The sequence below is a fragment of the Python bivittatus genome, unplaced genomic scaffold (genome assembly GCF_059951505.1).
Source record: "Python bivittatus isolate LINGU-HERP-01145 unplaced genomic scaffold, Pbiv_v1 ctg000200_np1212, whole genome shotgun sequence".
In the NCBI taxonomy this organism is placed as follows: domain Eukaryota; kingdom Metazoa; phylum Chordata; class Lepidosauria; order Squamata; family Pythonidae; genus Python; species Python bivittatus.
The window spans coordinates 10,943,693-10,967,268 of NW_028277040.1; the positions used below are offsets into that span (position 1 = coordinate 10,943,693).

General features: G+C 38.1%; 1 long non-coding RNA gene across 4 annotated transcripts in view; it reads left to right on the forward strand.

The window, feature by feature from the left end:
• Nucleotides 1-14,321, forward strand: part of LOC148216536 (uncharacterized) — a 43,091-nt gene extending 28,770 nt beyond the window's left edge. For 2 of the 4 annotated variants that reach the window (XR_015795189.1, XR_015795191.1), the window contains 4 exons: nt 3,727-3,897; nt 9,958-10,170; nt 10,705-10,852; nt 11,516-14,321. This is a non-coding gene — a long non-coding RNA (uncharacterized LOC148216536). Of the gene's footprint in view, nt 1-3,726; nt 3,898-5,312; nt 6,069-9,957; nt 10,171-10,704; nt 10,853-11,515 lie in introns of those variants that run through there. The other 2 variants (XR_015795192.1, XR_015795190.1) reach the window with 2 other exon arrangements.
• Nucleotides 14,322-23,576: the final 9,255 nt, after the last annotated feature.

Genomic DNA, 23,576 nt, shown 5'->3' on the forward strand with positions numbered 1-23,576 from the left:
TCACTCACACTGAAAATGTTGGGTGATGAGAAATCGGCAAGCAAACCATCAAGCTCAGAAAGCACCAAGAACTTCATACTATATACACTGTCTTGAACTCATGAATAAAGAAGGTGGGATATAAATCTAACAAAGTATATCCAAGAAAGGTACAATATGCACAGCATATTCAGTTTGCTTAGTTTTAACCTTGATTTGAGGGTGTGGATATGTAGCATAGATGTTTAACCTAGCTCATATGGTTAGTTTATGGCTTGTGAATTATGCAAAAGTGGAAAGTGAGTTAATTTAGTAATCAGGACAAGAGTGTTGAATAAACATGGTCACACAATCATTTTTAGATGCAGACCACTTCCCTGAAAATAACCTCCTCCCCCCCCCCCCCCCCGTGTTTCATTAATAATTTTAATCTAATTCCCAAATGTTCTACCACCACAACCTCTGGAAAAGGGTTGTCTACACATCTTCACAAAATGTTCTTGTGATTCTCACATATATAGATAAAAATATATTCTTTAGGTTTATCATCTTTTTATTTGCTAATTGCTAAAATAAGAGGCCACAACATTAACAGTTTTATGATCTCTTTTTCTTATATAAAAAAAAAATCTATGATCATAAATATGCCCAGACATTTTTTATCTCGATTCCATGTCTGAGTCTACACATGGTTGAACAGGAAGAAAAAAGAGAGACAGTTATGCAAGAGTTATCCCAGTTCATTCAGTTCTGCAGATCTCTGAATCAAAACAGCCCTTCTTTTTCATTTACTAACTAGAAGATGCATCCTCCTCCATATCTCTGGAAATGCATCCATTCTGTGAAGTGCTATTAATGCTTCATTCCTCTTGTACACCGGTTGACACAAAAGGGAAAAAAAAATGGATGATCCAAATTTGCAGGACTGTGGCTGTTGTCACAGAAACCATGCAGACCTGTATATTAAAAACATGTTGTAGACAAGGATGGTATAACAGTCTATTTCTAGTGCACATTACACTTATATATTATTATATCTACCCCCTCCTTTAGGGTCACAAGACAACACACATAGAGATTTCCACATGCATATTTTTTTTTAATAATTACAACACTGTAAGAAATGTTCAACTGGTTATAAAGGTTGGCCTGAAGTAAATAGTGATTTCTATTTTGGAGTGGGGATTTGAACCCTGGTCTCCCCTGACCCAGTTTAATGACTTAACTTCTACAATCCAAGTGGCATAGCACAGGCTTGCATTTTACAAAAAATCTTCAGGAAAGTGGACAATATTTCACTATATTTGCTCTCAATGTTCACATTCCTAAAACTTTTTCAGAATAAGCGATTGGGAAATTATTTCATTGATTTCAATCCATTGACTGTCATTTACCTAGAACTGTATCAGAACATTTGGACATATGGATAAAAAGTTTTCAGGGCTATATTAGAGTCCAAATATATGAATCAGTTCATTTAACATAGGGGCTGCAGGTTTACATTGGGTTTGGGATAATAAAATAAGCTATTCCTATAGAGTTTTAAGTCACATTCAGCCATATACTGTATATATAAAAGGATACATATAGATATATATTCTATCTGTCTGTCTGTCTGTCTGTCTGTCTAGCTATCATCTCTCTCTCTTTCTCTCTACAAAATATTTCCCCCCCCCCACTATCATTCAAGCAATCTTCCATATTAAGGAATTCAAACATATTTATGGTGATAGGGCTGAAGATTAGTGCATATGGTTTGCAAGGCAGACATGCAACGTCACACAAGTCAAATGAATAAACCTGGGAGGAAGGCACAAATGTTAAAAATAATTTGATGCAGGCCAGCTGCTTGTACATTTAGTTAGGAAGGAAGAGACACACTACTTAAATACAGCCATATGGCTTGTGTAGTCATTTATACTGAGTGCTACACAGACTATACTGAGTACTCCACAGACTATGCAGGCTATGAATTTAGAAGGGTGGGTGCTTTCAAGTTTGAGCTAAGCATGTTCAAATATGTTCTGCTTGACCTGAGTACTTTCCAAACAACCAATCAATGAAATAAGGGAGCAATTAGAAACATTTGACTACTGTATCTGCACTGAACCTACACATTTGTACTCCAGAACCAATGCCTGAATAACCCCTGATCTTTGTGTCTGCAATATTATAAAAAATGCTTCTGACTTAAAACATGGAAGCAGTGGATGATGGGACAGAGAGAGGTTGAGATATCCTTCCCTCTCCTTCAACACACTTTAAGAAAATGGCTTCCTTTTTTCTTTTCTGAGACAAAGCTGGGGTCATTATGCTGAAGGCCCAATTTTTTCCAGGTCTATACGATAGGAAATCTGTGCTCTTCCAGATGTCACTGAACTACAGTTCTAGCAACCTTCACAGTTAGTGATCTTGACAGGAGATGTTGGGAAGAGTAATTCAGCAACTTCTGAAGGCCACTGGCTTCCCACTCTTGTGGTTTCAGCAAGTTGGTAAGGGCAAAAAGGGTCTTGATTAGAGCTCCTCTCGACATAGAAAATAGGCATGAAGGTGCTTCTTGGAGGTTTCTTTTTTTGAGGTGCCAACTCTAAATCCCCCACTTCCTGTTTTCTGGTAGGTTTTGTTGGAATAAACCAAGCCCTTAGAAACTGCAAAGCATTAAGCAGTCTGAATCTAGGCAAGCTGACGTGGAATTCAACTTCACAGAGAAGTCAGAGGAAAAGCATCTTATTTCTGGAGTGTGCTTCATGTGAAGCTTCTATTGCAGTGTTGTCCAAACTTGGCCACTTTAAGATGAGTGGACTTCAACTCCCAGAATTTCCCTTCCACCATGGCTGGCTGGGGAATTCTGGAAGTTGAAGTCCACTCATCTTAAAGTGGCCAAGTTTGGACAACACTGCCCTAGAACTATAAATGTAAATGAGCCTTGCTAATGTGTAATATTAGACAACATTCTTGTATATCTCCTAGGTGAGTGTTGCTTCTTTCCCTCGCCCAACACAGCATGTTTGCGAGTCTTACCATGCTTTGAAGATTTGGTACTAATGTATCATCTGTTCCTTCATCTTTCAGGGCAAATGAATAATTTGGAGCATTGGGAACACAGTGTACATTACCTAGCATGATATTGATTTGATGCTCCCAAGTCCAAATGTTTTTAACTATTCTACAGAAATTCTATAGAAGGTGGAAACAACATGTGGTGTGTTTGTGTGTGTGCCTTTGAGTCAGTTTTTTACTCCTGGTGGCTACCTGGACAAGTCCCTGCAGTTTTCATGGCAAGGTTTTTTGGAAGTGGTTTGGCCTTGCCTGCTTCTTCCCAGGGCTGAGAGACAGGACTGGCCTAGGGTCACCCAGCTGGCTTTGTGCTAATGTGGGATTAGAACTCATGGTCCCCGGTTTTCTAGCCCAGTGCCTTAACCACTACACCAAACTGGACCTCCACTACACCAAACATGTGGCATCACTTGATATTTGGAGAGGGCAACACCAATGCAAAGTGGGCAAAGTATACAGTAGCATAAGCAGAACTCTCTGGATCCCAAGTCAAACCTCTCAGATGGACTGGACAATGGTGAGAATGCTTAGGTGTTAAGCCTCCCTGTGTTGCAGAAAATGAGGTAGAAGAAAGGGAGGAGGAGGGTCACACAGCCATTTGTTCCCCACCATGGTCACCATGACAGGTGGCCTGAATCCAGCAAGAGTCTTCCATCACCTCCTCATCACGGAAAAAAAAATCTTTTTCAGCTGAAGAGAGGAGGAAGAAGAGGCTGGCAGTAATGGCAGTGGTGGTGCAGCTGACTGTGCTGATGGTTGACTTGGAATCGCCAGCAGATAAGGAGGTTTTGTAATAACAGCAACAGCACTGATGACTCCTTCCCCCTCTCTGTTGCTTCTCTGCTAGCCCCATCTAACCAGGTTTGGATTTTGTTGTGGTGGTTTGAAGATGGAGCAAGAACAGCCTGTGGGTAGATGTGTCATGCATGTGGGTATGGCCCTTATTTTCAGTATTTTTCTGGATTTTGCTGGAATTTGGGGAGGCTGTTGTGCCTTGATAAAGATTTGTACTACAATTCTTTTATTTTCAGATTTAAAATAATAGGAAGCAGCAAACCCAATTTTTGGCAAAGGGGTTCAAAGATCAAAAGATTGTCTATGCCTGTTCTCCAGGAACTTGGGAAGGATTAGGAAAGCAGAAGATCACTGCATTAACTAGCTGTCTATGGATATGACAACAGGACATACATGGAAGTAGCATCATTGTATGGCTTGGGAAAAGAAAATGGTTGAAAAGAAAGTGCAGGTGGGTCCTCATCACCTACCAAATTTCACTTTAGAAAGCATAAGGGGGAAAGGGAATTCTCACAAAATGAAAGGACTATAAGATGGGGCAGTACAAATTGGCAAATTAGCACAAATCTGTCCTTATTGTTGGCCAAAGTTGTTATCATGCATACAGTAGATAGACTACTAACTTTCACCCCCACCCCAACAAATAGCAAATGCAACTTTACCACTCCCACTCCATGCTCCAGATACTGTTTGGGTTTTTTTTTCTTTCTTTCTTTCTTTCTTTCTTTCTTTCTTTCTTTCTTTCTTTCTTTCTTTCTTTCTTTCTTTCTTTTCTTTTCTTTTCTTTTCTTTTCTTTTCTTTTTTTTTTTGACCAGGTCTTCAGCTCTTAACAATGGTGCCCTTGCTAGAAAAGAAGGGAGGCAACCTTAATATGCATTTTCCCTCCAGCAGCCTTGTAAAAAATAATATTTCTTCCCTAGATTGCATCCTTGGCAGCTGATCTGCCATATATGAGACTTTAAAGTCCCTGGCTGTATTTGTTCTTAAGTATGATTGATTGATTATTTTTTATTTTTGGATGCCATTCTATTTCTCCTTCTGACTGAAATTTCTGTTCTGTTTCTTTCCTTTTGCAGTATAAATGGACATTATGCCGTAGGCCCTTTGCTATCATTTCCCCCCTCTTTCTTCCCTTTTGCTTTTGTCTTAAGCCTCTGCATTTTCAAGAGGTTCTTTTTTCCTAAACAAAAATATAAAGGATGGTTCTCTCACTCACTTGCTTACTTCTCCATCATTGGGTGCCAATATGATATTTTGCTGTCATTTTCTTGCTCTTGAATGTTCTGTCTTCTTGAAAGAGTTTGTTCCATGAAATAAATCTTAACTGAGTCACAGAAGCCTTAGATCTTGCAAACATTGCTGATTTCTGCAGACTAAAGGAACCAAACAGCAATCAAGACCTAAGGCTATGTAGAGGGAGGGAGGGAGGGAGGGAGGGAGGGAGGGAGGGAGGAAGGAAGGAAGGAAGGAAGGAAGGAAGGAAGGAAGGAAGGAAGGAAGGAAGGAAGGAAGGAAGGAAGGAAGGAAGGAAGGAGGAAGCCTGGATGCATTTTTCATCTGTCTTAAAATTGCCATAAATTCTTGATCTGAAATAAACCGTCCTCCACATAAAAAGGTTTGATTTGTTTGTGGAAATCAACAATGCAAATATATCTCTAGTTAAATTGTTGCCTAATGTCATTTAAGCAAAGGTCTCAGTGGCCTCCCAACTCTTCTTTCTTGGCAGTTAAGTTATGCATATTTGTACCAGACTGAAAATGCAGAATTATTTGATTTCATAAAATATCTTACACCTATTTTCCACACATGTATTTATAAAATATATGTATTTATTATATTAATTTTATTTAACAACCCTCTCCATTGTAGATCTCTGAATATATCAGTTCTTAACCTGCCCCCTCCTCTCCATTCTTTGTGTTTCTACATGAATAGAAATGGAACTTTTCTAATAACAGAGGGCAAGTTGTACAAAACAAGTCATACATTCATGGTGACTTTTCTTACTGAACGAGGCTTCCAAATGTTTTTTTCCTACTGAAACTCACTTTTGATTTTATTTCTTGATACTAGCTAGGGACAGCAACTTGAAAATCTCACCATCTACGCAAGAATGTGCAGAATAACCGACAGCAAACATCTGAATAGGTGAAACTCATGAAGCGGAACAAAATAAATAGAGCCACTCCATCTCCCTTGGCGTCCAGTCACATGGAGAAAACCTCAGCACAGAAGCGTGTGTTTGGATTGATTTTGGGCTTATGCCTTTTGTTTTGACACAAAATATGTACATTCTTTGGTTCAGAAAATGGAGTTCTTACTATACTTTTTCTGCCTGATAGCATCCAATCATCAAAATGAGAGAGGGAGAATCTTCTGTTGTATGCTTTCTTTGTGATGTGGGCTTTCATTCTGAGCTACCTAATAAGAGCTTTGTAAAGCCTGGGCTTGGTTGTCACAAATCGGGGCTAAAGTGATCCTCGTTGACCAGACAGGGAAGATGAAGCCTTCCTATTTGTTCCCCAGGCAATCACAATTGTTGGCATTTAGGAGTAGAGATGGAAGCACGTGTCAGTTTTGCTTGGTTCCACATTTGTGTGTTTGTAATCTCATATTCTTTCCATCCCCTTTATGAATGGTAAAATTTGGGCAAAATCTTATTTTAAAAAGATGCACTTGATGAAATTCTCCCCCATGTGCACTAGTGAAATTCAACACTACTTCTCTCAGCATTAACATATTGAACTTGTCTCTTGTGAAATTGTTACAGATTAGGACTTTTTTTTCTAACAAGAAAGATAAAAAGTGGCTGCCACAGATAGGTTAAATATGCAAGGAAGAAACATTCAAAAAGGTCAGCTGAACAGCCAGTGAGATATAATAGTTATAGCACTGGCCTGGCCAGGGGAGACCCTCAGCCATAGACTGGTTGACTTTGGCTAGCTATTTTTTATCCATCCAAGCTATCTCACAAGAGTGAGATAAAATGAGAAGTGATCCAGTCTATGCCACACTAAATTGCTTAGAGGAAAGATTATACATATACATGAATGAATGAATGAATGAGAGGAAGGGGAGGGAGGGAGGGAAACAAAGCTGTCACATTTGCTTTTGTCCACATTAGATTTTTTTTTTTAAAAAATGCCTCTTCTCCCCTTCATGTTTGGAACAACATTGTACAAAAGCAGACAGATGCTTTCTGTGTAATCCTGTTTTTTTAGAGTCTGAGATCTGACCTGCATCATGACTACAGTGACCCCACTGAAAAACGCAAGCCAGCTTTAACCATGTTTTATATGTTCATAAAAATGTTTTCTTTGTTTTTCTTTGATTATATTTGGTAAGACACCTAGAGTTGCTACTGTAGTGGTGGTGTGTTTGTGTGTGTGTGTGTGTGTTTGTGTGTGTGTGTGTGTTGAATGAATGGATGGATGGGTGAATGTATGAATGAAAAAAAAGTAAATAAATAGGGATTAGATTTAGGCTTATTTACATTCTGATTAGGATGGAGGTGGTCCTCCTTGACTTCTCAGAAGCTTTTGATACCATTGATCATGGTATTCTTCTGGATGGTTTCAGAGGGCTAGGAGTCGGGGGCATGGGTTGTGGTAGTTCTACTCTTTTCTGGGTCAGTTCCACTCAACGTTGAGGGGGAGGGATTGGTCAAGCCCCAAGCCCCTGATTTGCTGTATTCCACAGAGGTCTACTCTCTCTCTCTACTTCTATTTAACATCTATATGAAGCTAATATGTGAGATCCTCTAACAACATAGGGTCAAGTATCATCAATCATCAATACACTGGCTGACCAACCCCTGGCTAACCAGATGATAGCAACAAGTTCTTTCTTGGTGTCTGGAGCTGTGGGGGCCTGGATGGACAGAAAGAGGCTTAGGCTCAATCCTAGCAATACTAGGATTGAGCCTGAGTGGGTTTTGGGCCCCAGATCTGGTGATTTTCTATCATTGGTTCTGGATGGGGTTATATTGTTCCTCTCAGCCCCCACCCCTGGCATTGTAGGGAAAAATGGAAACCATAAATAGCATGGTTATTCATGTGGCTAGGAGGGCCTTTGCACAAATACATCTTTGGTGTCAATTACACCTATTCCTGAATCAGGAGATTGTGCTCAGTGTCTTGCCTTGATGGCCCCCCCCCCCAAAAAAAATTTGGATTATTACAATGTGTTCTACATAGAGCTGTCCTTGAAGATCCCTTGGAAACTGCAGTTGGCCCCAATTACAGCAGCACAGGTAGGTTTCTGAGTGTGATTCAAGGTGCTGGTCATCACCGATAAAGCCCTTCATGGTGCAGGGTTGGATTATTTGCAGGACCAGCTGTTTCTTTTTTATAATTTTTATTAAAGAAATGTTTTACCAAGTCAAAGGATAAATGTGAAACAATATAGGAAAAAAGTAAGAAAGAAAGATAAAGGTGTTGAAAACAATAGATAGAAAAGTAAAAAATACTTAAAGAAACAACTTCCAATCTTCTTTACAGCAGATATACTGTACTTGAAACCATTTCTCCTCTTCTAAATTGCATAACATGGTTCCCTACTCCCCATATTCAACCCTTATTAATCGGTAAATCCAGAAAGCACCAGTTCATTTTTATCCAATTTCAGCAAAAAGTCCATAAAAGGTTTCCAGTCTTTTATAAAAGTAGGACCACCTGTTTCCAGTTATGTCTGCCAACCTGTTTGGCATGCTCTGGTTCCTTCTGATTAAACAATGCTACCAGATGGGACCCAGGAAGCATGTCTTCTCTGTCACTGCACCTGGCTTGTAGAACAAGATACCCTCACAGATTCAGATGGCCCTGACCTTAATGGCCTTCCATTAGATGAATCTGTCTTTAGGCTTGTTGATGTGGATGTGTGTGCTGCCCCAAGTGCAATGGTGTCAGGTAGGTGGCCATATAAATTGAATAAACAAATAATATATACCTAGAATAGCAACTTCCCAAAGAACAGAAAAATCATGCCATATGTCAACTCCCAGACTTGATTCTCTTGCCTTTTCCTCCTTTCCTTTTGAGTCAGAAGAATTTTGGCTATTCCTTTCCCAGGCTTGAGATTAGTATCCACCTGCTCCATGTTTAAAATGGGTTTGTCTGGTCTGGTCTGAGAAGTATCAGTTCCTACCTTGCCAGCTTTAGCCTCCAGCACTGTTAGTTTTGGACACAATTATGTAACACATTCAGGCATAGCCTTCCATACTGCAGTGATCAGTCTGATTAATTTCCAACAGATATGTGCAAAAAGTTTTTGCATGATTTTTTTTTAACATATTGTGAAGAGAAATGTGATTTCTTTATCTTTTTCCTGTTTGATGGCCCTAAGTGGTGCCACTCAGTAAGAAATCTGTCCCAACTACAGAAGGATCAATGCAGACATTTTGTAGTTAAGTTCCTTTAAAATGTGCATTCTTTTTCTAAAAAAAGAAAAAAAATGGAAAGGGGCTATGGCTCTTTTACTTTTAGACAGAATAATTCATTTGCAAAATATTGTTTTCCTCTCACATCATTGTGACTGGACAGCTCTTGTTAAATGATTCCTTGTGATTAGAAGGTAGACCTATCAATTGCTCCTCACCAATCTCCCCCCCCCAGCCCCCCCCCGGCATTGTAGGGAAAAATGGAAACCATGAATAACAAGCCTTTAAAAAAAAATTTGTATGCAATGTCTTTTCACTAGGCTTCAAAGTGTTAAATCTCATAAAAAAAGTTTTGTGGCAATTTTAATTCACTTCCAGTTACTTCAGATGAAAGCATTTCAGTGAGTCAAAGAATTGGTCCAAAGTATTCTGAATTGATTTTGGATTTTAGATTTGACCTATCTGATCTCTATTTTAATCTATAACATCTGAAGCCAATAGGAGAAATTTCCTATTTACTTCAGTAGAATGTTTGATTGTTTTAAATGTTTGATTGTATTAAGAGCCAATTAATATACTGTCTTTCTATAATGCTGTGTTATATAACATAAGATACATAATGCAAAATGAAAATGGAGCAGTGAGAAAAAGAAATAAAAATAGAAAATTAAAATACCAGCTCTTTCTTGTTAGGCTTCAGAATGTTGAATTGTATAAAAAATCTTGTACCATTTTAATTCACTTCTAGCTGAGGTGGAATCTGGAGGAAGCCATGCTTGGAGTGGAGAAGCCAACAGGAAGTTGGTCCCAACTGATGAAGAGATTCTCCTTATCTCACCTCTTCTGAAGTAGCTAGTTGCCTACTCTCAAATAGAAGTTCAATGCCATTTCGTCCCAGCCAGATTTGTGGAGGAAGAGACCATGCTATCTCACTTATGAGGCCCAGTGAAGTAAAATAAGGGTGGATATCATTCTAAGTGGGGAGAAGCTAAATGACCATTGGCTTTGGTGTTCCATTTATATCTCATTTGTTTCTTTGCTCTTCCATAGTTTAGTGGCTTCAGTGGGAAAGTGGAACAGAGAATTATAAAGGGAGAGAGACTGGAGAAAAATCCCCCAACTCAAAAGCCTTTTTTTTTTTTTGCAGCCTTTCCTTCTCTCCCCTTGTCTCCCACATCACCCATGTCTTTGTAGCCCCAGGAATGGTAGTCTTGGCCTTTAATTGCTAACATTACATCATGACCTTGTCAGTCAGCTAAGTCCCGAGAATCTGAGATGACCTCAAACGAAGCAATTCTTAAAATAAGTCATGTGTGACATTTGATCATCGTTATTATGGTGTCTAATTTTAAAAAGAGGGAAAGTTCTCAGGATACCTTGGGCTAGCTAATTGATAACTCTATAGCATTTTTTTCCCCTCCTCCCTCATGCCCTTTCCACATACATACCTAAAATGTGGTATTTAAAGATATCATCTTCTTCTTTTCTCCATTAGATTTTCTGTCTAAGGGCAAGCAAGTAATACCTTGCTGGTAACATCCCATGAATTTGATCTTGAAGTCTTGAAAATATATGGCTCTGGCAAGTATAGCCACCCCCAGGGGATGACGTTGGCATCCTTCTCTGTTAGAGCACCTGACTTTGTAAGTGCTATGATGGCTTCTCTATTTGTATCTTTTTGTGTCTTCTCTATAGAATGCATTTGATGAGCAATTGATACAAATTGGTGGTGGACTTCTATAGGTTCATTCTTATTTACAAGGCATCCCATGTTCACTGTGCATTTAGAAAACAAAACATCAAAAGAGGAGTGTGGATTTGGTGGGTCAGTAGAAATGTACTGAGCATAAGTAGATTTTTAAAACTTTATTTAAACATTTACTGTTTACCGTGAAAACAACTTGCAGATGTGCAAACACTGCTTTGGAAATTTTCTGAAATTAGAGGGGAGCTAAAAAAAGGGCTTCAGAATTTAGGGGAAACTTCTTTGTATCTTCTTATGTGGTAGCCCTGTCCTAGCCCTGATCATTTAATCCCTGATTTTTGTTGGGATTCTTCCCTGCTCATTTAGTTGGCCAAATACTATAGTGATGTTCTTGGAAAACTGATTAAATTTTGAAAGCATTGCTGATCTGCTTAATGTTCTCCTTTGATTCTGATACAAAATACAGATTTCTGTGGCAAAGAATTTGAGTGACCCATGTGCCTGGTTGATTGGAACCTATTCTGGCTCTAACACTTATAATGTATATTTTCAAAACTTGGGAGGGGGGTATCCCACGCGATGTTCTCTTTTTTCTTTACAGCAAGTTTTGGGAGGATTCTTATTGCAGTCATCCTCTGTACCTGAAAGGTCTCAATGCGCACATCCGGCAACTCAGCAACTCCATTTAAGATTGCTGCTTGGGTCAGTATGGGTTGAAAAGAAGCCACACATTCCGATGAGAACACTTCCGATGAGGCTGTCGAAGTGATTCCTTGCGCTCTGCAGGAGATATCCCTGCCAAAAGGTAGCTGGGTGCAGGATCCAGACTGCTGCTAATTCCCTCCGATAAAAAGAGGGATCTTGAGATTACCCTCATGCATTCTGGACAGCTGGTTTTTTGGGTGAGTCGACAGCAGAAACTGATATTTTTGAAGCCACTTGTGATCAGCTGGGAGTCACAGGTTTCATCATGCTCTGAGCCATTAATCTAGCCTTTTAAGGATTTAAAGTTCATCCAAACCTCATATTTTTAATCACCTTGGAGTTTAATTTTTTGGTTTCCTTACTGTTTCTTAAAGATCGAAAAACCTTCGGAACACCAAGTTGGGCATTCGCTGGGTGAGTCTCTCATGGAAAAAGAAAGAAAATTACATGTTTCCAGCTTTGTAAGATATTTTTTGCAATATTTAACAAAAAGCAGACTATAGTGTTGTTTTCTGGAAAGTTTTAAATGCTAAGGATTTGAATGAAATTGATTTAAAGAAAGACTTTGAAGTTAATTAAAAAGATCCTCTTGTGTGGGAAAAAAAAATAATGTATATATTTTGACCTAATAACAAAGCTTTGAAGGTTAATCACTAGAGAGTACCAGATGGCTACTTTAAAGGAAATGTTTTATAAGCTGGCTCAAGAAATGTTTGGACTCTTTAACCCTATAATGGAACCAAAAGTTGTTATTGAAGAGAATCAAAGCCCTTGGAAGATAACTGAAATGGATTTTAAAGGGGACTTGAGAATTATAACCTATAAGAAAGAAATGGAAATATTGGATTTACAGATGGAATTGGATGATCATTTAAAAATTATGTATACACATACATACACATACAAATAATGTATCAAAAGAGGGATGTGGATTTAAATTTAAATTGGAAGAAGAGACTTACTGGAGTGGCTACATTGAAATTACATATGGACTTTGATAAAGAACTTTATCTATGGGATTCAAGGATTAATGGGAGGAAGAAGAAAAATACAAAACTGGTTTATTTGATTATGGTTAAGTAATGGGTTGTTATTTTTGGTGATGTTTAATGGTTTCTTTGACTGAATAGCTCTTTTTTGGAAATGTTCAACTGGGTGTAATGGATTAGTTTGTAATATCTATGTTACTATTTTTGGTATACAAATAAGGGATTATTATTTCTGGTAATGTTTAGCAGTTTTTATTTTTCTGTAATGTATAATTGTTATTTGGAATTAATAGTGGGTTGCTATCTCTGGTGATGATTAATGGTTATTTTTTATCTTTTTGTAGTGTTTAATTGTTAAGTGAGATTAGATTTTGATTATTAATAGAGGGATTAGGGGGATTATGTTTAAAGGGAAAGGGAGACTAAATGCTTATATAGTTAGTTATGTCTGTTAATTTTTACATCTTTTGTTGATTAATAAGGAGAGCTGAGGATTTAGAGATGGGTTTATAGAAAATGGGGTGAAGTATGGAATGAAGATGTAGTTGGTAGTATTTTAAGAGACAATGATAAATTGTTAATGTTGTATGTATTTGCTGGGGATGAAGGAGGAAGTTTCTTATTATTTTGGGGGGGGGGTTTCTTTCCTCTGCACGTTCTTAATATTATTTTTTAAAATGTATTTTTCCATTATGTTTCTATATTAGTTTTATCTGTTTTATATAATCTTTAATAAAATTATTGGGGGGAAAAAAGAAAAGAAGCTACCCATCCCTTTGCTTCTCTGGAAGTTTAATAGAAAAATTTTTAGTAACATGAAAACTTGCAATTATTTCTATATCTTCAGTTGGCCTAATGACATGATTCTCCAGTATGAATTTTAGCTCTTCTGGGACTGTGCAAAGACTTTAATGGAAGGTCTTTCTATAATACGAAGAGCAAAAATAATTTAGAGTTGTTTGGTTCTCCACCATCGTTATTGCAATGCTTTCCTTTTATAAAATGTTCACAGTATATTGTGCTGTTCCTCCACTAAAGAATTCCATTTTGAATGTGATATAATTCACCATCCTCTCGTCTAGTGAAAGGCAAAAACCTTTCTTTTAAAAGAAGCCATTGGACTTTACTCTTTTGTTGTACATCCCCTTTCCAGTGAGGGATTCCAGTGAATTATTTTAGTCTGTGAATCATTTTAATGTACCAGATCTCTTACTGATGGGTTTTCACAATATAAAGAGAGCATCTGAAGTCACTTTTACATTTGTTTTATTTATTACTTTCATGGCTGTGTTTTATGATCTGTGCTATCCTCTTGAATGGGTAGGAGAGTCTGGGTAGAAATGTGTTAAATACAATTACTGTACAGTAAGCTAAATTATCATCTGCTCCCAACCCCTATGATTCCTAGTTAGTTCCTGGCAATCATTCTGATCCACCTAAGTATAGAGCTATTGCTGAATGATTTTATAACAACTCTTGGGCTGCAATTATTGTATCCAAGGCTGAAATTCTAACAATTAACTTTTAAGGAATACTGGTGCCGGTCCTGCTTCCCAGATGTTTTCTGGAGCTTCTTCACCTTTTAAAAGAAATGTTCTATATGCACTGCCCTGATTTCACTTGAACATTTCTGGTACCTTAGAGAAATATTATTGCTGAACTCCCTATACCCTTCCCTTCTTGCCCCTTCCCTTCCTCCTTTATTACAAAGAACTAGATTGGTGGGATTCGCTTACATTTATAAATGATAAATGTAATTTATAATAAATTTATAATAAATAAACAATGAAAACAGCAACAGCATAACATTCCTTGGGCAAATCTAAATTTAATTCTGAAACTCATCTAAAAGTATATTCCAGAAGATAGCAATTACCAGAACAGAAGAAAGAATGCCACAAGTTTCAGCATATCATTAGTACTTGCAATTAGCAGGTGAAATTAACTCACCATTTCAAAGACCTACTAGTCATATCTTTCAAAGTAGTTTAGAAAGGACTTAATAGTTGACATTTAGCCCAATATTTCCTCTGAGTGGGCACATTAGAAAACACTGAAAGTATATTGACTTAAACATAGTGTTTAATTCAAGAAGTATGAACATTTCTCTTTTCCATCATTTTAGAATATACTTTGCAGGTCTGTCAATATTTCACCCTGCTCTGCTCTTTTACTTTGCATTGCCCTATATCCCGTCCCAACAAAGATATTTTTTGTGTCTTCTGTCTCATGATCTATGCCTTTTAGTTACAGAGATATTTATACAAGCACAGATCATGATCCGTGGTGCCATGACAACTTGGGTCATCTTGGCTCAAAGATTTTTTAAAAAATAATTTGAGAGTCTATGTGGTCTAGAACTCCTTTAAGAGTTTTCCATATTTAATATGTATTATTCAGTCTGGTTTAGTTCAGTTTCACAAGCCTATTCTATTAAACTTTCACATTATTCTACGATTTCAAAAAATAAGAAAATTTATTTTAGTAACAAGAGATGCACTGTAAAATTATGAGAAATGTGCCATCTGAAGTATAACTGTGTTCTGATCTGCATACTATCAAAGAAGTATGACTTAGGCCAGTGCAGACCAAACAAATTTTTCTAGCATCTGTATTCCCAAAGCAAAATTTTGGGCTATTCTTCTCTATACCTATCCTCTCTATAAAGAGGATGGTATAGAATATAAAATATATATAACAGTACCGTGAGAAAGACACTATTTGAAATCAGGGGGATCTTTGGGATACATATAGCAACATCTCACTAGCATCAAAAATTGCATATATAAGTCAATGCCCGATCTAATTGTTAAGTTCTACTATTTTATTATTGCACTGATTTGGTCTAGAAAACAGAACACTTTGATTTATACATGCAAGGCAGAGAGGAAAGAGAAAAATTTGCCTTAGAATAAGTTTCCTCTTTAATTTAAAAAGAGAATGGATTAACATTAGTGGTATTTATGTAGGATTCTCACAAGTTTTGATGATATCTGGCTACAAAACATATTGTAGAAAAAACCAACCCTCCAGTGGGACCAGTTTTACTGTTAGGTTTCCTATCTTTTTCAATGTTGATTTATCCTAAAACATGCTCCAGTGTACTTTGAAATACAATTGGTATTTCTTCTTTCAGGTTGGGATATAATTGCATGAAAGTAATTTGAATTCATCCATACTAGAAACATGGAAATTAGATAAAAACCATTTCAAGTTAAGCATTTGCTACTGTGCTTTATAGGAAGATTCAACCTTTAATTCATCTAAAATTCTGGATGAGTTCCTGTAACAAAATCTACTCAAATCTTCCCTCTGATAACGTCTGCCTTTGTTTCCAGAGCAGCTGACAATGTTGCTAGGTTTTCTGTTGATCAAACAAGCATTTGCTTGGCCTTGCGGGTGTTTCCAGCTCCAATTCAGAGAATGTGTGTGAAGAGATAGCAACAGTTCTTTTTCCTGTTGCAGGGCAAAATATATTATATTATCTGATAAAGGGAAATGGATGGGAGGATAAGAACTTTGATCGGCCCAGTTGATCAAAGACCCCATAAATTACAAAGCTCCATACAAATATTCCCACAGGGATGGGAAAAGAATCAAATGGCTTTTCATCTTGGGTCTTCGTCTATACCGGTTTTATTTTTTAGTTCCAGAAGCTTCGTTCATCATTGATGATTAGGATACGTGAGAGCAAAGAAAATGCTGTGTGCCAGTTCTTATAAATGGTTTTTAAAAGGTCATCATGTCATTCCCACCTTCTTTTTTAAAACACATACCTCACACTCACCCTATGATTTACAGATGAGTGGAAAGAGAAATAAACCTGTATAGTGAAGTTAACATGTTGGGTAGATGTGGGGAATTTGATTAAAATTCCCACATATATCAAGCTTTTGGGGGAAGAAGCTGAATCCTATTTACAGAGTTACAGTAAGGAAGAAACGAGACAATGCTACAGGCATCTCCCTGAGTTATTTGACCAAAGAAGAGGAATATATGTAATATATTGATGATGATGATGATGATGATGATGATGATGATGATGATGATGATGATATACAAAATCAAAAGTTGGAATCCACTGAGAGTTACCAATTCCCACGGTTTGAGAGATAAATAGCTATCTGGAAATAAATTGGCTGGATTACTGAACATCAGTGGGTTTGACCTTCAAGCAGTGTCTTCAAGAAGGATTAAGTAGAATGATTCTTACGTCATTCACCATCAGAGGATGGTCACAGCAAAGGTTTCAGAACAGAAAACATTTATTTCCAAAGACTGTCCACTTATGCCTCTCTTCATCAAGACAGAGGTAATAGATTTTTATCCATTGTTTGGATCTGATGTGGATATATCTAGGGTATAAGCTCCATTGAACTCATCTCCAAGCAGGCCAGCATTCGTTTGCTTCATCAATGAGCTTCACAGTACAAGAAAGAATAGGAATACACACACACACACACACACACACAATGTAAGTGATAGAAGATGGTTCATCAGCAACTATCAACTTATCTCTTGTCATTTCCTACCTGCAGTACAAATAAAACAGACATGACAACCAGCCACTTTCTTATTTTCACAAAAAGGTTTCAGGCTAGATGCAGGGATGATATATTTACAAAACTTCCATGAGTGAATCTAAGGTTTTAATAGTAAACAACAAGTTTTTAGCTCCATAGCACTTTAATAATGATTTGTCAAAAGGTTTAGGATGCTGTGTGGACAGATATTAGAAAACTTTTGTATCTTTGGGGAAATAATTTTTTTCCCCTCAAACCAACATGCACAATGCTGTGCTAGGGAAATCAGGTGGAAATTGGCATAGTTGGGGCTGCTGCTGCTGATGTCAGGCCTTTCTGAAATAATTGTCCTACATTTCAAAGTGTGGTTGGAAAGGAGAGAATGAGAAAATGGAGGGAGGAAGCATTAGAAAAGTTCCGATGATATTATTCTGAATGAAAAAGGAAGAACAAAATTAAATGGATTTGAGTATTGCTACAATGTGCATGTGTGTGTATGTTGGGGGGGGGATGTTTTTGTATCACAACAAATGTTTCCTTTCTCATAGGTATAAAGATCTTTAAGGACATTGATTCCACCCCCTTTTTTTCCTTTCTTTTAAACTTAGTTGTGGGAGGATAAAACTCATACCTCAGGAAGCCATTGGGTCACACGTATCCCAATCTGCCATCCCAATGTTTCATTCCTTATTCTTGCATATCTTTGCACATAGAAAGGGAGCATGTCAAGAAGAATGGTTGTTTTTCCCTGACCAATAGTATTCAGTGTGTATGTAGCCAGTGTTTTGTATACAGAGTTCGTTTCTGTTGATCTACTGCAGTGTTTCTCAGTCTTGGAAACTTTAAAATATGTGGACTTCAGTTCCCAGAATTCCCCAGCCAGCCATGGGGAATTCTGGGAGCTGAAGTCCACATATCTTAAAGTTGCTAAGATTGAGACACACTGATCTACAGTATGGCTTAATAGTAATTTGATGCTATGCATGTATAATCATTTAGAGGTATGTTCCACTTAATAAGGCGGTGCTTATTCCAGGGGCAATGTGCAAAGGGATGCTCAGATATTATTAAGTCATATTTTTCCAATGCTAAAATAGCCAGCTCTGGAGCTAATTTCTCCTATGCTTCTGGAATAGATGGTTTCATTTGTCAGAGGAATCATCTGGACTATCCCATTTCTTTCCCAGAAGCAAGAAGCCAGACTCCTGGGGCTCGAGGGCAAACATTTTGGAAATAAGACTGAAATTAGGTTAGGAATCTTTGACCTGTGTTTGCTTCAGGTAGATGGTGAATGTATAAAATTTAGCCTTTGTTGTGGTTGCCTGAGAACTGAGGCATAATGTAGCTATTCTTATGAAGATTCAAAGATGCTGCTCCATCTTGTTTGTCTACTTTTGAAACAAGGTTCTGGATCTGGATTTCTTGAGAACCTGTTTACCTGGCAGATTTGAGCAATGGAATTTGCTACCGTTGTGTAGAGATCCCAGTGTAGATGGTTTAAAAGAGGTCTAGACAACCTCACAGAGGACTGGGCTCTCTATGGCCGCTAGCCTTGGTCTCTAGACACTATGTCCTGAATTGGACTGATTATGTGCCATCAAGTAAGTATTGACTCTTAGTGACCACATAAATAGATATTCTCCAGGATGATCTTCTCCAACCTAGTCCTTCAGATCTTCCAACAGTGTACCCATCACCATTGGGCATCATTTGTCTCCCACAGAGATAAAAAGAGCCCTGATGGACCAAGCCTAGAACCCATTTGGTCCAGTGTTTCCTGTCACACCATAGCACAACAGGTACTTTCAGAAAGCACACAAGCCTGGGTCACCTGAGTCCATCCACCTTGCTCCTGGTTGTCCCTTTCTTCTCTTTCCTTTCATCTTCCCAGCTTGATAGACTTCTCCAGAGAACTAGAATTCCCTGAATTACAGGAAATGTATCTTTAATGCTATAGGCTGTTGCACAATAAAGTCAAAGGGCTTATTGTGACCCAGGCTTGTGTGCTTTCTGAAAGTACCTGTTGTGCTATGGTGTGACAGACAACACTGGACCAAATGGGTTCTAGGTTTGGTCCATCAGGGCTCTTTTTATCTCTGTGGGAGACAAATGATGCCCTCTCTGCATCAGCCCCCTTCTTCGAAAGATCTCAATTTCAGATGGAAGGGCAACAAAATAATGTTTCTTGGGTTGTGTACCTAGCCCAATGGCCAAAGGCAACTGTCAGGCATATGATCGAATAATACATCTAAGCTGTTTCTTCATAAGGACTTCTCTATTATTTTTAACCTGCCAGCTTGGGAAATGGGGCTTTCTGGATGTCATCTTCATTACAGACAATTAAAAACATAATTAAAACCAAACGGCAATTAGGAGATAGGTCAGAGTAGGAATGTTTTTTCAGAGTATCACATAGATGCTGCTGTTTTGGGTGTCTGAATTCAAAAGGATTTGGAAATGCCCCTGGGACCAAATCATAGCTTTTTCAGAAATGTAGTCTGGAGGAATCTGACAATACAAGAAACAGTGGGCACAGTGATGTACTGCCTTATCATGAGAGATCACAGCAGTAGCTGGAAGTATCACAACCGTTCTGAAGAGAATTGTAGCACTGTATTCAATCCTCTAATCTAGTGCCTTTCAGAAATATTGGAAAACAGTACCCAGCCCCAGGTCCAGCTCAGAGGTTTTAGGCATATTTGGGAATGCTGGGAATTGTACTCCAACATATTTGGAAGACAGGATGATTTCTGAATAGTGATTTGCAACCAGTTCCCCCAAGAATACTGCAGGGTAGGAATGGAGAACCTGTTGTTTAGCTAGGCATAATAATGGTGAATGTGCAGAGATGCAGATGTTCCTCAGAAGAGAAGTCACACTTTCACTACAGAAGTCATACTCGAAGCCACTCCATTAAGGAGAAAACAGGACATCTATTTTATTTACTAGATGTATATGCCACCCTCTCTCCAAGTGGTGTTCATAGTATTCTCACCTCCAGTTTTCCCCACAATAACCCTGAGAAAAAGTGACTGGCCCAAAGGTACTCAGCAAACTCCTGTGGTTGAGGATGGACTTGAAGCTGCATCTTTCTGTCCTTAAGTCCAATACCTTTACCACCTCACTACACTGGTTGTAAATAGGAAGAAATAGCTGGATCAGACTAAACTTCCAAGTAATTGGCATCTCATTTTTCAAGGTGGCCAGTTGAATTCTCCCAGGAGAGTCCCCCTCTCTCCTGCTGTGTAGTTTATAATATGAATTGTTCTCAGATTCACTGTAGGAGACACCTACACTGAGATATTTTCTTTTACTTTCTTTCTTCTTTGAATATACATAGCTTGTTTGCAGCATATTTATATATACAGATTGACTAACACGGTGTATTTTTCTCTTCCAAAGATGATTTGCAAATTGCATAATACATGGGGCTTTATATATAAATCAGTGCGAGCTTTTGTGGAACGTTAAGCTTCATAAATGCAGTCTTGGCCAGCCTTTCCCTTGTAAGGCTTATGCGCATTGGAGCAAGGGGTGGGGGTGGGATAGGTGGGGGAAGAGAAATTAAACATTACAGGTGATGATTTTACTTATGTTCCTCATCATATTCCTTGAGACACTGAATTATTGAGTTTCCAGAACAAGAAGAAATTGCATGTAGTCAATAAACATTAAGCATCCATCGCTTTTGCAAACATTAGGTTGTGTTTTGTTGAAACTGCTCATAATGGCAACATGTTCCACTGATGTTGAAATTACATTTCCTAACTGACTATATTAAACTGTTCTACTGGAACATGGTTGTACAAATGCAACATGATTAAAGTCTTGATGCAGATGAAAGAGAAGTTGAAGTGACAGAGAATATTTATGTGTAACTGTTAAACAGGGATGCATGTAGCAGAAGCGAGAATGTAATTATATTTACAACAGCAATTGCTGTTGCTCCTTGTTTCTCTGAGACCTATATTGTGTTGCTCTCTAAAAGAGTCAGGAATTTCAGAAGAAAATGGAGAAGCCAGTTGACTGCTGAGTTGGAACACCACTTGCTAATCAGTATTATCTCTCACCTTCCTCTGCATTGAATGGCTCCTATCTTGCCTACTTATATTTGAAACAGCTTAGATCCATTACATTAGGGCAGAACTTGACAGGGTCAAGAACAGGAGATGGGATTTCAGCCTATTGATCCTTTTTAATAGTGTGCAGGAGGAAGCAAGGGGCATCAAGTGTCACATTGCACAGTGACGTCTCCAGCTCTGACTTTTCCTTTCCAATTATGGTTTGAGGTCCACTTGTGGATCTCAAAGAATATGCTGTGGGGCATATTGGGAAAGGGAAAGGGGCTACTGAGGTATGGCCAGAGCAGAAGGTAAGTACATTCAAAGTAAAAACTACATTTTTTAAAAGCTGTTGTTTAAATATCTCTTAGTGGGTATATAGAGCTGTAGACTTGTATAGTTGGAAGAGACCATAGGATCACCTAGTTCACAAGAATCATTTCAACCATATTTAACCCATTGACCTTTTCCCATTATATGGTGCTCCCCCATTCATCCAGTTCCACATTATAAAAGTTTGATTTTAAACTACTGAAAATTGACAGCTGCTGAGAAAGGGTCCAGAGTCCAAATAAAATCCTTTGAGAGGATAGCATTAGGTCTTCTTGTTTTATTTTGTTCTGTTTTAAAGACACGAACTTGTCATGAATTTGACATTATCATCTGGTCGATGTCCATGGTTCAGGTGGACGATGCCATCACACTACTGAAGGAATTTTTCTGGCATCCATCATCCTAAGATAGAAAAAAAAAAGAAAAAAAAAGAGCATTTGCTTGGGAAAGTTGCCCTGCAAAGGATAGTAGGTCTATGTTGTTGTTGTTTAGTCGTTAAGTCGTGTCCGACTCTTCGTGACCCCATGAACCATATTGCGCCAGGCCTTCCTGTCCTTCACTGCCTCCCTGAGTTTGCTCAGTTTCATGCTCATTGCTTCAGTGATGCTATCTAACCATCTCATCCTCTGCCGTCCTCTTCTCCTTCTGCCTTCAATCTTTCCCAGCATCAGGGTCTTCTCCAAAGAGATCTCTCTTCGCATTAGGTGGCCAAAATATCTGAGCTTGAGCTTCATTATCGATCCTTCCAATGAGCAATCAGGGTTGATTTCCTTTAAGATTGACTGGTTTGACCTCCTAGCAGTCCAGGGGACTCTCAAGAGTCTTCTCCAGCACCACAGTTCAAAATAGTAGGTCTATGCAGGTATACAAATAAATTATATATTTGCATAGTTACATAGAAAATATTGTATTAGGGTATTCATGTAAGTAGAGAAGAAAAAAATATGTGGAATATTGTGGAAAATATATACAGAATCAGAAGGATAGCTACAATTATCCTAATTTTTAAATGATTCCCTGAAAAATCAGAACATAGAATATTATATAGATACAGCACTGATATGTATTAAATTTTCCTGTGATCCACATGTCCCAAATAGGAAGTTGCCAACAAATATTGCCTGTTGAATCAAGACAAATTCAAATGTGAAAGTTTAAGCTCTGGACAAATATCTCCTCTGTAACTGTCAACCTTGCAAGGTAGTTCAGACAAGAAGCACATCCAGAAGTACTAACTTTATTGTAAGGTTACATTAACAGAAACTTGCAAGTACATTTCTCCCCCCCCCCCCCTTTACAGTCCAAGAAACTAGAGAGGGTCCCTTCTGATATGTTTGCCATGCCCCTATGACTTCTACAGGCCCAGCTGCCTCTTATCTAACAATTACCTAGTCTGCAGCTGATCCTCCTATCCCCCAAGGTCATTCCCACATATCATTGCATCAACACAGAAAGTTGCCTGAGCCAAAGTGTTGCCTAGTAGTGTCTCCATTAAATCTAATGACCTCAAGCAAAAATCTTGCCCAATCCTTCCACTTCTTGTTCTTTTTACTAAATTTCATCTAGAACAGACTTCTCACCATACTTGGCAATGAAGGTTCCTTTGCAATCAGCAGCCTAGATTGTAAGAATTTTATTACTTTTTAATTGAAATAGTGTTTGACATCATTAGTGGATTGAAAGTTCCTTGAGGATAATAGAAACTTTGGAGGAAGGACAAATTTCCATCAGAACTTCAACCTCTTTCCTGTATTTTGTATTCCAGAGATATTTAGGTCCCCCAAGGATACTTGAAAACAAACTGTAAGAAACATAAGAACATAAGAACAGCCTTGCTGGATTCAGCTAAAGCCCATCCTATTTCAGCATTTTTTTCTGCAGCAGCCAGTAGATGCTTCTGAAGTGCTTACAAGAAGGAGAAAATCTAATGTGTACCATCCTAAACTCCAAAATAATGGGTAGGACATGATTATAATAATAAATAATGAAAACAAAACATTGTCTGAGGCAAGGAGGTCTTTGAATCTATCCAAAAATCTTTTTTTTCCCCC